General features: G+C 38.1%; 1 pseudogene; it reads left to right on the forward strand.

Annotated features, from left to right (window-relative positions):
• The first annotated feature begins 598 nt into the window (after positions 1 to 598).
• On the forward strand, positions 599 to 2,102 carry LOC101585220 (annotated as a pseudogene).
• Positions 2,103 to 14,810: the final 12,708 nt, after the last annotated feature.

Genomic DNA, 14,810 nt, shown 5'->3' on the forward strand with positions numbered 1-14,810 from the left:
TTAGAGCTGGCTCATAAGCTACTATTCACAGATCTCAGATTGAAATACAATGTGCCTAGCACCCAGGGACAAATATTTGCATCATTTCCTTGTTAAGTGACTCTATACAAATGGCAGAAAAATGGGTGTCACGCTCGCAATACAAAGGAACTGCTTGCATTAAAACACACAGGCGTGGAAGGGAAGAGTGGTGAGCAACTCACTAATGAAGGGCGCCTGGCAAAGGTGTGCTTTCTTTTTTATTTTAAAGAGAAAAAAAAAAACCCACAATAAAGTGGAGCTTCAAAACAAGTTAGTAAGAGAGCTATGATAATTAACATTGCTTATTGTTGTCTTTGTAATAATTTTTCAGAGTACTAGATGTAGGCATGATATTCAAGCTTACCCCTCTGCTATTTGGAAAAGCATCTATGTTTCCCCATGCGCTGGTGTTATCAATATCTTCCTTTCTCATATTTTTAATAGTGTTTTTGTTTGACTCTTCAGTGGAGTAATCTTCCAGCAAGCTGATGTGGGCCCCCTGTCTTGACATTTTTTCCGAATTCTTCCCTTCTGAGGACTTTCCCAAGGCAGTGTGGTTAAATTCTGCCACTCACACATGGGCAAGTGGCTTAACCCATCTGTGTTTCTGTTTCCTCATCTGCAAAATGAAGGTAATGTATTTCTAATCCCAGAGAGTGGCTCTGAGGCATAGAATTGGATCTGTTAAGGTTTATAAAATATCTAGTATTAAATATCTAGATTCCAACAAATATTATCTTCCTTCTACTAAAAAAGTGTTATGGACGCTGCAGGCCGCTAAGCTGCGCGCGGCAGAGCTGCTGCCCACCGCGCTCAGCCTGCACTTCAGGCCCGGCGCGCCCAGCTGCCTGCAGGAGCTCGAGCCCGCGCTGTGCCGCCACCTTGAGGTGGGGCGCAGCTTCGTGATGAGTGAGGAGAAAGATGAGCAGGTCGTGCTTTGCAGTGAGGATGGAACGTAAGAGCTGAAGGTAGCCGACACCTCCAACCTGCTTCTGTGTGTCCCCGGCTGCCAGACACCTGAGCAGCTCCAGCCGCCTGACTTGATCCATGCTGAGATCTTTGGTTTTGCCAATAATTACTGGGGATTAAGGCAGTGCAGACCGAAACTACAGAAACTGAGGGGCCTTCTGATGGAAAACACCTATGAAGGGCCTGACAGCCCAGAAGAGGTGGATTCGAGTCACTCCAAGTATACAACTGAGGATCTGCTTGATGTCATTCAGGCAAGCAAAGAAGAAATAATAGCCCATGTGGAAGTTCTCAATGCCTGCGAGATTGGAGGTTACTGGAGCATTCTTGAGCTTGATTATGAGATGAAACTTCTGAATCATGTAACTCAGCTTGTGGATTCGGAAACCTGGTCTTGGCAAAGTCCCATTGAATGTTTGCCTGCAGGAGCTGGGTCCACTGGAGCCAGAGGAAATGATACAGCACTGTCTTAAGTGTTATGGACGGGAATATATAGATGAGGGGGAAGTTTATTTTGAGCTGAGCCCTGATAAGATTTGTCGCACCACTGCCCAGATGCTGCTGCAGAATGCAGTGAAGTTCAATCTGGCTGAGTTCCAGGCAGTGTGGCAGCAGAGTGTCCCTGAAGGGATGGTGATCAGTCTGGACCAGCTCAAGGGGTTAGCGCTGGTGGAGAGACACTCAAGGCCAGAAATCATATTTTAGCCGAAGGTGGATGATTTACCTGAGGGAAATCAGGAACGTTTTAATGCTCTGTCCTCCTTAAGGGAGAAGTGGACAGAAGAAGACATTGCTCCCTATATCTAAGACCTGTGTGGAGAGAAGCAGATGGTAGGTGCCTTGCTCACTAAGTATCCACGCTCCTCTGTGCAAAATGGGGTGAGAGTATACAACTCCCAAAGACCTGTTTCTTAGAACAAAGTCCTCTTTGGGACCCACTGCTTTAGGAAGGGTTGGATACAGAATCCGACTCTCTTGTGTACTTTTATTCCCGACCATGAAACCCCACTCCATGAAGGCCTCCGCTTTCTCTGCTACTCCGGTGTCCCAGGACACTGATGCATCCTGCACATCTGCCCTGCGGGAACAAGTCACAATAAAGCACTTCCTACTTAAAATAAATAAGTAAATAAATAAAAAATAAAATAAAATAAAAATACAAAAGTGTTATGGAATAAAGATGTCACTTTTAATTTTTTTGTTTTAATTCTAATTTGTATTCTCTTTTAAAAATTAAAAAAAAAAATAATAAGGGCCAGCCAGACAGTTCAGTGGATTAAAGTACCTGCTTAGGCAGGCACATGAATGGGGTTCATTCCTGGGTGTTCCATGCCATCCCTGTCCCCAGAGTGTGCTGAGACAGTGACTGAGAATGGGCATGGTGGCATGAGTCTGTAATCCCAGTGCTTGGGAGGCTGAAAACAGGAGACTCACTACGTGTCTCCTCTATGTAGTGAGACCCTGTAGACACTATGCTAAATACATAAAATAAAAAAAATATTCTTTTAAAAAAGAATTCTCCAAAATCAAGTTGTATAAGTAATTTTTTTTATTGCTGAAACCATGGAATTCACTTCCCTTCTGCTTTCCAGTATGCCACAGTGTCTGGCATATGACAAATACCCAATGTTTGTCCTATAATGATGGCTTAAAATGACCTCTTATCAATGCAAATAGATCAACTTTATGCTCAACTAAGTAACAAAGTCTCAAGAATGATTTGCAAAATTCTTTCAGCAAGCATCTAAGAGTGAAGTGAGTGTTAGGAAGCTTGGTGAATACCTGACTATCTCTTTTCTGAGCTGGGGGTGGGGATCACCATGCCCTGTGCACTCACCAGTGTGGCTCTGAGGAGGACATTAGAGACAGCTATTTAGTGATGAGATCAATGTCATGTCTCTTTAGACGTCCAATAGTGATACATACTTGTGTCTACAAAGAACTGAGACATCTAGCCGTGATCTTTAAAGGAAACAAAATTAGTATTATATGGATTCTAATATAAGTACCACAGGCTTTACAATTGGGAAACTCACATATGAAGGCAAATACATGGATAACTATGAAAAAAAAATAACCCTAAGAACTAAAACATTAAGCAATTTATAAATTACACTTTTATCATCCAGACAGCTTATTAAACTAAATTTGTAGATAGAGCTAAATATTTTCTGTACTTAAAATCTGAACTGTATACTATGGTCCCTCAATGCTAAAATATCTTAAAGAAGATATGGAAGTAACATTCTATAGATTTTATTCTAATAAAGGATTTTTGGCATGTCTATAAAACTGTAAAGGAAATACTTCGGATTAGCCAGGACCTCACTGAAAACCCACAGTGCATCTGAACTGAGATTTTTTTTCTCTTTTTTTTAGTAAATAAATGATCAAAACGCCGTGTTGTAGAATCCGGTATCTCTGTTTCTATCTCCTAGGAAATTCCTTGAGAGGATACTCTAATTGTGTTTTGACATGTTTTTTGGTGCTTGAAGGGATGACTTGTACACCTAGCTACAAATATTGTAGTTTGTAAGACATTGAAAATTATTTGTTTCTTTGTTCAGTGACATTCCAAGATTTTGTCTCTATTCACAAGACTAAGTTTTCTTTATTAATTTGAGTTAGAAAAATAAACTACAATAATTAAAATATCAAGCTTTTCTCATAAATTCTGAAATTATTCACTAACATGGTTAGTGTAGGAGCTTAAAATCATAAAATATTTGAAAGTGAGGCTGTGAAAGCATTTTCAAGATTTTCCAAACTTCATCAAAGAAAGAAATTATAAATTTTTGTCTGTATCACACACCAAGTGCAGTACTCACAGCTTACAGTGTGCATCAATTCATGTGCTCATTTATGTGTTCATTCTACAAACTTCATTGTTTTGCTGTTATGCTTGCTCCAATATCTACATATAATTATGGACAAATTTATAATATTCTCTACCCTTATGAGCTTTATCTAAGAAGAGAGAGACATTAAGAAAAAGTCATACAAGATGAATAATTACAAGCCATGAAAATTGTTCTAAAAATATAGTAGAAGCAAAGAAAGCATAGTCCAGGGAGACTGACACAGTTTGCTGATTCAGGGAGGAGTTCCCCAAAGAGAAGGGTTAGGATGAAGTATGAAGATTGCTTGTCAGTCAATTATGGAAACAGCCGAAAGACAATGTTTGCTAACCTAGTTTCAAAGATTAGGAAGAGTCATTCTACTTTGGAAAAGATGAGAAAAGTCCAAGGTAGCTGGAAATTTGCAAGCATTCTTTTTTAACTCTTGTTGTGCTTGGAGATCTCCAATAAGTACAGGGGCCTGAGACCCACATCCAGCGATTTAGATATAGTCATTATGGAATGATATAACACTCATTTTTCCTGGATAGTTTTAGTACATAGCCAAAATTCAAAATTACTGCCTAGAGTCGGAGGATGTATAGTTGGATTAAAAGCTTGGGATTAAATTCTGTGGTATCACCAATACCTCAAATGTCAAGGTTTTTGTCTTTATACTATGAGCAATCTTCCCCACAAGTGTTTGAAAGGTCTTATGAAAAATAGGTATGCAAATGTCAAGGCAGCCCAGAGAATAAATGGCTGTGATAATAAGGAAATCATTAGCTTTCATGACTGGGATATACTCATCATCTCTGGTCATTTATTTTTCCCTACAGAAGAATAGATTTTTGAGATATTAATTTGTGCTTCTTCCTCTGACACTTTATGATCCGTTGCTACTTTAAACAGGTAACCCCTCACTTATCTCAGTGAAGGATTGTGTCAAAGTTGTTTGTAGTAAATAATCTCGTCACTTGTAAATGATTATCCTTAAATAATTTTATTACATTATTTTATCCTACTGAGGAGGGGAAAAGAACAGTTCCTGTGAAGGTCAGTGTTAACTCGGGTCAGGGAGATAGATGGAAGGCCTCATGGGAGAGAGAAACTGATCACCAGTGGAGATTTGGGAGTCCCACAGCCTATGAATTTGAGGACAGATCAGGATTTGGTTTGGTAATTAACTCATTGTGTCAACTTGAGTGAGAAATGCCTAACTAAATTGAATCTGCTCAATTCTGAGTGTAGCAGAGGGGATTTACAGAAGATAGAAGATCGACCCTAGATGAACTTGTTGCCTAAATGGTATAAAGAGGAAGTGAAGAAGGAAGGCGCACTTCTGATCTTTGGAGAGGCTCTAGTCTCCAGCTTCACCTTGGAAGTCATCTCCTGGCTTTCCATGCAGACTCCTGCTATCCACGTGGAATGTGGGATTAAGGTTAACTAGAAAATGAAGATACGTGACATGCCTTACATGCTAAAGTTATGGCCTTAGATTTGGAGCCTTTGAATTACAGTGAACCATAAACAGTAAGCACTAAGCACTTGAGAGTCATAACACCAGAGACTAGGACTAGAGAAGTGTGAAGGGTAGACTATTGTTAGAGATTACAGGAATGAGGAGGACAGACAGGGGTGGGGGACTTCATTCTATGAAAAGAAATACTAGGAAGGAAACTTGCAACAGTGATAAATGTGCAGCGAGCTTAGTGAAACATAGTGGTCAGAGAGGGCCACACTACGAAGACATTTGATAATGAGGGAGACGTGGTGGAGATAAGTAGGGGTTATAGGAAGAGGGGGACACAGAAAAATGGGAAGGAGAAGTGGAAGCAAAAATTATTAATATGTAATATGTATATGCACCAATTCTCCAAGATAAATGGAATCGTTATTTATTGCAAACATATACTAACAACAACAACAACAACAACAACAAAAACGAAACTGAAAAAGAGAAAAGACACATAAGACAAAAGCTGAATGCACCAGCTATGCCAAGTACCCAGGACAGAACAGGAAACTGAAAGAACTGTTCCTGCAAAAGATGACCAGGAGCTGGGCTACTCTCCAAAAAGGAGAACAGCAGAAGGCAAAGTTTTAGAAGTAAGAATCAGATCACATAGGGCCAGAGGTAGTAGATCTGACTTTTATTAAGTGTAATGGGAAGTCATTAAAGAGTTTTACACAAGGGAGTAATACAATTTGATACTTAGGTTAATTGTAAAATATTTTACTAAGCTTAAAAATACAAAGAAGATAATTTTAGCCACCAGTGCAAACATCTTTTAAAAGAACTATAGGTATATAGATGAATTTGAATCTTCATTCCTCTTTGTTTTCCCCACAACTGGTCAGTATCCTGAAAAGCTTAAGGTTTTTACTATAAATACTACAAAAATTAACATAAAAATCTGTGTTTTTAAACTTAAATTTAAAGGCATATTTTTGAATCATTGTATGTCTGTTGTTTTGATTAATATTTGTTTTTTGCAAGAATAAGAACAAACAGAGCAAAACAAAACAAATAAGAAGAATAGGGCGTAGCTACACATACTTGCGATACCAGCACTTTTGGAGACAGGTTTAAGTAGTAGGATTACAAGTTTGAGCCCAGCCTGGGCAATTTACAAAGAGCCTGTCTCAAAATAAAAAATGGATTATAGCATGGTGGGAAGAGCTTGGGTTTAATTCCCATACTGCAACTGAATGAATGAATGAACTAAAATTACTAGATACAACAAGGATGGAGGAGACATTATTAGCTTAAAGAAATAAAAAGAACTATAGGAATCATAAGCAATTTTGTATTAGTCACTTTCTAACCCTTGGGTCCAATTCACAGCACCTCCAGCTTGAATGCGTGGCACACTGTTATGAGAGGACTTAATCCGGGCTGACTCCAAGGCCGAAGCCACAGGAAGGGCCTGATGGAGGACAGGGGCTCATCCCAGGGGAGCCAGGAAGCAGGAGAGAAGAGGAGATGGGGATGTTCTCACACTAAGGATGAGAACAAGGCCATCCAAGTCATGCCACCAGTGACCGCCCTTCACACCAGGGCCTCACCTCCAAAGGTGGGAGTTTTGGGGAACACTTTAGACCCAGGCCTAATATACTGTGAACAGTTTATGTCAAATGTAGAACTATATAACTTGTATGAACTGGAAAATTTGTTAGAAAAACTAGAAAACCCAATTCAATAAGAAATTAAAAATCTGAAGAGACAAGTATGCAACAAATATTTTTTTTAAAAAACCTTACAAAGGTAGCTTCACAGTAAATTCTACCAAATATGTGAAGTAAAATTAATACTACTTCACAAACTCTTCCCCAAAATAGGAGAGAGCATTTCACACTTTATTCTATAAGATCAATATTACTTGGTAACAAAACTAGAACAAAGTATCAAAAGAAAACAATAGACCAACATTCCTTATTAATACAGATGCAAAAATCCTTCAAATACTAGAAAACCCAGCAGCATAACAAAAAGATTATATGCCATGACCAAATTGGATTTATCCCAGAAATGCAAGATTGGCTTAATATATGTGCATTGGTCATTATAACACACCCTATTAGTAGAACCAAAGGTGGAAACCATATGATCAACATCATGGATTCAAAGTAAGCATTTGAAAAAAAATCCAGTACCCTTTCATGATAAAACTACTTGCCAATGTAAGAATACAAATGAATTTCCTCAATTTGAGGAAGGACATACATAAAAACAAATCCACAGGCAAGGGTTTTAAGATGGGCTCTCCCTGTGTAGTTCACGCTGGCCTTGAAATCCCTGTGTAGTCCAGCCTGACCTCAAACTCACAGCAATCCTCCTGTGTCAACCTCCTACGTGCTGGGAGTACAGGTGAGTGTCACCACACCCTGCTTACTTCCTGTGTTTGAAACTTGACTATTAGTTACCCACATGTTTATCATTATTAAAAGTCTCCATCTATTACTGACAACAATTATGTTCTGAAATCTATTTGTTATCAGTAATATTCCATATTTCTTTTGTTTAGTCTTCTGTTGTTTATTTCATTTTATACTTTTGGCATTTTTTCAATATTTAAAATGAGTTTCTTATGCATACCAACTACTCTAGCCTTGCTTTATCATGCAATCTGAAAATTACTGCCTTTAACTGATTGTTTTAAATTATTTTCATATAACATGACTCTTGTTATTATTGGCTTTAAATTTGTCATCTTTATTTTTATGTATTTAGTATAGGGTCTACAGGGTCTCACTACAAAGATCCAGCTTGTAGTGATCCTCCTGTTTACAGTCTCCCAAGCGCTTGGATTACAGGTGCGCACCACCTTGTCCAGTCTCACTCGCCATCTTAAACCCCCTCCCATCCAGTGAGGGGGGGTGACACAGCAGGCCAGGGATTAAGCCTCCTAGTCCCTGCATCTGCCTAAGCAGGTGCTTTAATCTTCTGAGATATCTGGCCAGTCCTAAATTTGTCATCTTAATGTTTACTTTTTTACTTGTATGACCTCTCTTATGGCATCTTTCCATGTGTTTATAGGCCTTTGTACAACTTTATTTTGCAGTCTTTTGTTTGTTGTTTTTGCCCCTTATAATTTTATAATTATATCACCCAGCATGTTTTGATACATTTATAATTTTCATTTTCTAATGTTTATCTTTGATTGTCACATACTAGCAGTTTATGTTAAACTGTAACTTGTTATATTACAAATAGCAACTGATTTTTTTCCTGGGTGGAAAATTAAAGAATGAATAAAGAAAAGAAGGCAGAAGACAGAAAGAATGCTATGGGAATAGTCCAAGTAAAAGGTTATAATTGTATGGAAAGGAGTGGTGTTCTGATTATTAATTATTTTGCAACAAACTTTGCTAAATTTAGTGGTAAAAATGGCCATTTTATTTTGCACACAAATTCAAGTCAGAGCTTTGAAATAGGTACAGTGAGGAACATTCTGTTCCTGCTCCATAATGTCTATGGATCTGCTTAGAAAGGCTGAAATGTTTTCTGCTTTCCTTGTTCATGTGTCTGATTTGAGATGTTTCAAACAATGGCTCTGCTGAGGCTGTCTGCCTAAAACTTTGTATAGTTTGAGTATCTTCACAACACAGAAGCCTCAGTGGTGATACAGTATATTAAATGGCTCTGGAGAGCTCCACATACAAGTGTTCCAGGGACCAAGGCAAGAGCTCCAGGTACTTGAATGACATAGTCTCAGAAGACAAATAGTACTACTTCTCCTGGTGCATGCATGCCTCTGTGTGTGTGTGTGTGTGTGTGTGTGTGTTAGTTGTAGGTTGGTTTAACGTAGGACCACTCTCCCACTGACCTATATTCTCTAGCCCCTTTTAATTTTTATTTTGAGACAGGATTTCACTATGTAGCCCAGGATGGACTTGAGTCATTAGGTGTTCTTCCTGTCTCAGCCTCCCATGTACCTGGGATTACAGGCATAATCAAATTACAAGTATGCCACCGTACTTAGTCTGACCTATTTCTTTGAAGTAGTTACAAGTCTGTTCTTCAAGAGGACAGGACAGACCTCACCTCTCAAAGGAATAATGCTATTTACAGTTGTGCATATATACTGAGATAGAAGATTAGGGCATATGTAAAAGCTGGCTGGGGAAGTAGGTATGACTTGTTAATTGTGCAGAACAGTTTGAAGAGCTGTGAAAGTGAACTTCTTCTGAGAAGTAGAACAGCTCTGGATAGGATAGCCTAGACCTGACCTTACCCTGAAGAGTGGGGGACACAATGACAGTCAACGCTGAGCTCTAGACTACTATGCCAGCTCTTGGCTTGTACAGCATACTTAATTTTCTGTTTTTACTTGGTCCAAAGTTGCTCTGCAGAACCTATTTCTTTGCCTAACTTTAATAAATGTGAAACTTCACTATTGTTTGCACTTTTCTCTACCAACTCTTCATTCAGGACAGAAAAGAACCTAGAAATTACTTCTGGGGGAAATTACAATGCCCCCAAACCTAGTAGCAATACCACATGACTTGTTTGTGCTCCAGATAGCTGAACTACAAAGCCTATTTCATGGTTGAATATTTTAAATTGATGAATCACTCTACATTATAAAGATAAAGGGATATAATTTGAAACTTTGATGAGAAAGATCAGGGTATCTAAAAATTGCAAAGAGGACTATTTCCTAAAGAAGTATGTAATGAAGCTTTTGTAAAATTTCAAAATATGATCATTTACCTTGAAAAATGGTAATTAACATGATAAAGAATATAAAGCATAGAGATATATACAATTTGCCTATTTATTTCTTCATTAATTAACGGAGCATGTGCTATGTGTACTGTCCTGAGTTTACATGGAGTACTAAATGTTTTCTGATGGTAATTCCTACCTGCAGAGATTGTCTAGACTGTTAGGGAAGACTAACATGCAGTGAGCATCCCAAAGGATGGCCACTATAGTGGAGGTACATGCCTTGTTATGTGAAAGTTCAAGGCTTCTTACAGATTGCACAGGGTAGGGCCATCTAGCTTGACAGAAAGAGCAGAAGGTTGTCCTGGAAATCACTGGGGACCTGTGTACTCACATACAAAGGGAAAGATTAGAAAGTTCTGAGGCAACGTGTCATATTTAGAGCAGTATAAGGGGTTTATTCTTTGTAAGTCTGCTTACAGTAGATTTTTTTTCAATCCACTGAGGCAAGAGAGAAAATCATTTCTGACAGATTCTGGGATTCTTTTTTTCATTTTGGCACTTTGTCTTGAAGACTTCAAAGAGACTACTTCTGTCCTGATAATTGAGATCCAAGAGGAATCAAGCATCCTGTGGTTACTCTGGGATGTAAAATTTTTCCAGAGAAACTTTTGTTTTAAAATCAGTATTGAGGTTGGAAAAATGCTTCCAATGGAGACTATCAGAGCTATATTTAATATCTTCTATTGTGATATTTTTCAAAAGCATTTCTAGAGAATCTTTGAAATTATGCTTAGTAACAAATATATCTATAGTTTTAAGGTACACTTCTTCACTGTGTCCTCATAGATGGAAGAAAAGAAAGAGTCCTGGGCTGGCCAGATAGCTCATCAGATTAGAGTGCCTGCTTGGGCAGACACAGAGACTGGGGTTCAATCCCTAGTGTGCTGTGAGGAACTCGCCCCCTGGGGTGCATGCTGAGACAGAGATTGAGACTGGGCATGGTGATGCATGCCTATAATCCCAGCGCTTGGGAGGCTGAAAACAGGAGGATCACTATGAATTCGATCTGTGTAGTGAGACCCTGTTGACCCTGTCCTAAATACATTAAAACAAAACAAAATAAAAAAGGTCTCCTTCAGGCATTGTTATTCCATTATTAGGCACTAATCTCGTTCATAAGATCTTTTCCGTCATAACCTAATCATCTCACAGTGGTTCCATCTACTAACCCCAGTTAAGACTTTTAACACCTGATGAGGGAGGGGACATGAAACAATCATAAAGACAATAGAACTGAAAGTTTTGTTTGAAGAAGAAACAATGTAAAGTTAACCTACATTTGATTAATATTTTTTTTCTCATCAGCAAATACAGATGCTGATCTGAGTTTCTCCTGAAGCCAGATCCCATTTTGTGAAGTTGAGGCTACTCAGACTACCATGGAAAACAGCTTTTTTCACCTACCATTGTCATGTTGTGTAGGCATCACTTATAGTTTCAGAAATCCTTTTTTTTTCCCTAACCAAGCAGCATAAGTAACACTGATAGTACTTTCCACCATGAAAATTACATTATAGTAGTTATACTAATCTGCACCTACAGGTGTCCAAATGATTTTTGGAAGTGTCACCCAAAGACATGCATGTCCATATTCACATACAAGGAGGGACATAACAGGGCATTTCCAGAAAATCCTTGGTATGGCTTGTGCTTGTTTGGGTGTTTCTCCAAAGCTGCCGGCAGTCACAGGTGGGGCTTGTTTAGAAGTGGCTGAATTTAAAGTGTGTGATACTGAAATTGATTCATGGTACAAGGTCAAGATTAAAGGCACTAGGATTAAGAGTGTGAGTGCTACTTTTTTGAAATAGCTTAGATAAGATATATAAAAAGAGCTGCGGTCATTCCTTGTTGCTTTGCTACCTTCTGCCCATCATAAATTCTTTTTCCTCTGCGGTACCTGTCTGCCAAGCCACTCTCCGTACAGCAAACAAATTTTAGACTAAAACCTCTACAAACTGTGAGCTGAAGGAACTGTTCTTCCTCTAACTTTGGATTTTGGGTATTTTGCCTCAGGAACAAGAGAAAAGTAACAGACAGAATTTTGTTCCAAAAATGAGGCTGTTGCTGTGGCTGTACCTGACATATGGGTAAAGATCCTTTGGGAAAGGCTTGTTGGAAGTCTTGGAGATGCCGGATGGAAAAAAGTAGAGCTGGGATGACTGAGGCTGTACTTGGTGGAAGATTCTGGTCAGAGCTTAGGAGACCAGAAGGCTGGTAGAATTTCTATTGGTAAAGACCAGACTTGGGAAGTGCTACTCAAAATCTTGTGAATTTGGCCAAAAAGAAAGCTCCAGTAAAGTTATGGTCTTCAAATATAAAACAGAAGAGAAATCAGTTGCTAAACAAACTAGCAAGAAAAAGACCCTTTGCAGCTTAAAATTACAAAACAAAAAAACTTGACTTTAAAAAGAATACTCAAGCATGATTTTCCAAAATATCAGTGGTCTAGAAAAGTTGTTTCTCAAGACTTGATTCATAGAGTCTCAAGACTTGACCCCTAGAGCCTAGAGCAGAAGAAGCTGAAGGCAGACCTTGGCATCATCCACGTGGTGCTGCTTTTCCCTGCAAACTGAATAGAGCTGTGAGGTCTAAGGACTTCAATCGAGAGTTCAGAAACAGGCCTGAAAGGGCAAATAATGTGCTTGTGAGATGGCAATGTGTGAAGCTGTAAGAGTAAAGCCAAAGGTGGAGTAGAGGCCCCAAAAGCTTAGCAAAGCCAAGAACTTGGATTGTCTGAAAAAAAGCCACAAGGAGAAAGCATAATCAGCCCAAGAGAAGGACTGTGAGATCTCTAACCAACAACAGTGCTATAGTGGAAGAGCCACCCAAACCCTTGAGAGTTTGTGTCTTGCCACAGATTGCCTCAGATGGTGGACATCGAACTGCAGGATTAATGTTTTCCTGCTAGATTTTGGTTTTGTTTTGTTATTCTTTGCTATCTTCCTGTTGATAACTTTAAAAGTAGAAATGCCTACCGTGTGCCGTTAATATTAAAAATGCTTAAATTTCTTTTCGTTTACATAGATACTCGTAGCTAAGAGTTTGCCTTAAATCTCAGAGGAGTATTTAGACCTAGACTTTTCAACAATACTAAATCTGTTAAGAATTTGGAAACTCTTAGAGATAAACTAAATTCCTTTTGCATAAAGAGATATGCACAGGACTTTGGGGGGCCAAGGGCAGAATGATATGGTTTGCATGTAGATGTCCTCTAAAGCCTCCTATGGGCATAGGTGGGGATTTTTCAGAGGTGGCTAAATCTAAAGTGTGTACTGCTGAAACTGACTCATGTACAATGACAAGATCAACAACACTAGAATTAAGAGTACGAGTGCTACCTGCACTAAATAGCCTAGATAACATATGACAGAGGAAAAGAGCTGTGGTAGTCCCTTGTTGTATTGTTTTCTTCTGCCTACAGTAAACTTTTGCTCTTCTGCAATACTTGTCTGCTATGCCACTCTGTCTTTCAGTCAGCTGACTATAAATTAAAACTTCTACAAACTGTGAGCTTAATAAAACTTTCCTTCTTTAATTTTGGATATTGCATCTTTTGTCTCATCAATGAGAAAAATTACTAAGTCAGCCCTGGTGGCCTTCTTGATGCTAAGCCCTGTGACTTTGATGTGAAAAGAAGGAAAGTTGTAGTGGTTTCTCACAGTTTCCTCACCAAAAAAAAAAAAAAAATAGTTTTAAAACATTAGAAATAAATCAGACTCACATGTGCAAACATTTTATTGTCTTGCTAGTATGAGAACCTGAAAGAGTAAATAACATCTGAAAGGCAAAATAAATACTGTGAAAGGGAAAGCATCTGTTCAATGAGAAGGAAAAACTGAGATGAGGAAAAGGACAAACAAAATAGAAAAATACATTCATGTATATATGAAGGATCATTTGGATAATTGTACTGCTGATTTATGCTGGTCTATTGAAGGGAGCAGTCAATGCTTAATACTTTTTTTCTTCTTAATTTCTTATTACTTTTCTTAAAAACCAGTTTTGCAGGTTTCTATCTGGTAATCTAAACAACTGATTTTTTTTTTTTTTTTTTTTTTTTTTTGTGGAACCGGGGATTGAACTCAGGCCCTTGCACTTACCAGGGAAGTGCTTATTCCACTGAGCCATCTCCCCAGCCCTTCATGATTTTATTTCTTTTTTTTTTTTTTTTTTTTGGTGGAATAAACAACTGACTTGAAGATAACATTATGCAATACAACAACCATTGTCAAATTCCTATTATTTTGTTTAATGAAATTTTGTATTATTTCTAATCTTTTTAATACCATTGTGTATTCTTTACAAAAGATAATAAAAACATTGCATTAGAAATTTCCAGAAGTTTATATTTCTAATTGTAAGTTAATGTTTTTAAGACTATTTTTGAGCTTATTTGTGATGAGATATAGCCTGTAGAGTGCTACATTTTGAGTTTATGTCTACGCTGCATTTATAAATCCCAGCTAACCATTTAATATGTGAGGAGGGGTAGGAACATTACACATAGCAGTGACTAAATTGTTAGTAAATCTAATGCGCAATCTTTGCCATAGTGGAGTTGGGTATTTGATGGTTAATTTTCCTCTGAAAAGCTCCAGGTTATTCTTAATAATACCTCCAGTGAAAAGCAAAACAATGAAGTCTAACTTTTATTTCTATTTTATGTTCTTAATAAGAAACAGATATTATGAGGAAAAGAACACTAATATTTACAAATATGCTCCTGGATCAAAATCTAGCAGGTGTGT

This window comes from Octodon degus, unplaced genomic scaffold (assembly GCF_000260255.1).
Source record: "Octodon degus isolate 3935 unplaced genomic scaffold, OctDeg1.0 scaffold00086, whole genome shotgun sequence".
NCBI lineage: Eukaryota > Metazoa > Chordata > Mammalia > Rodentia > Octodontidae > Octodon > Octodon degus.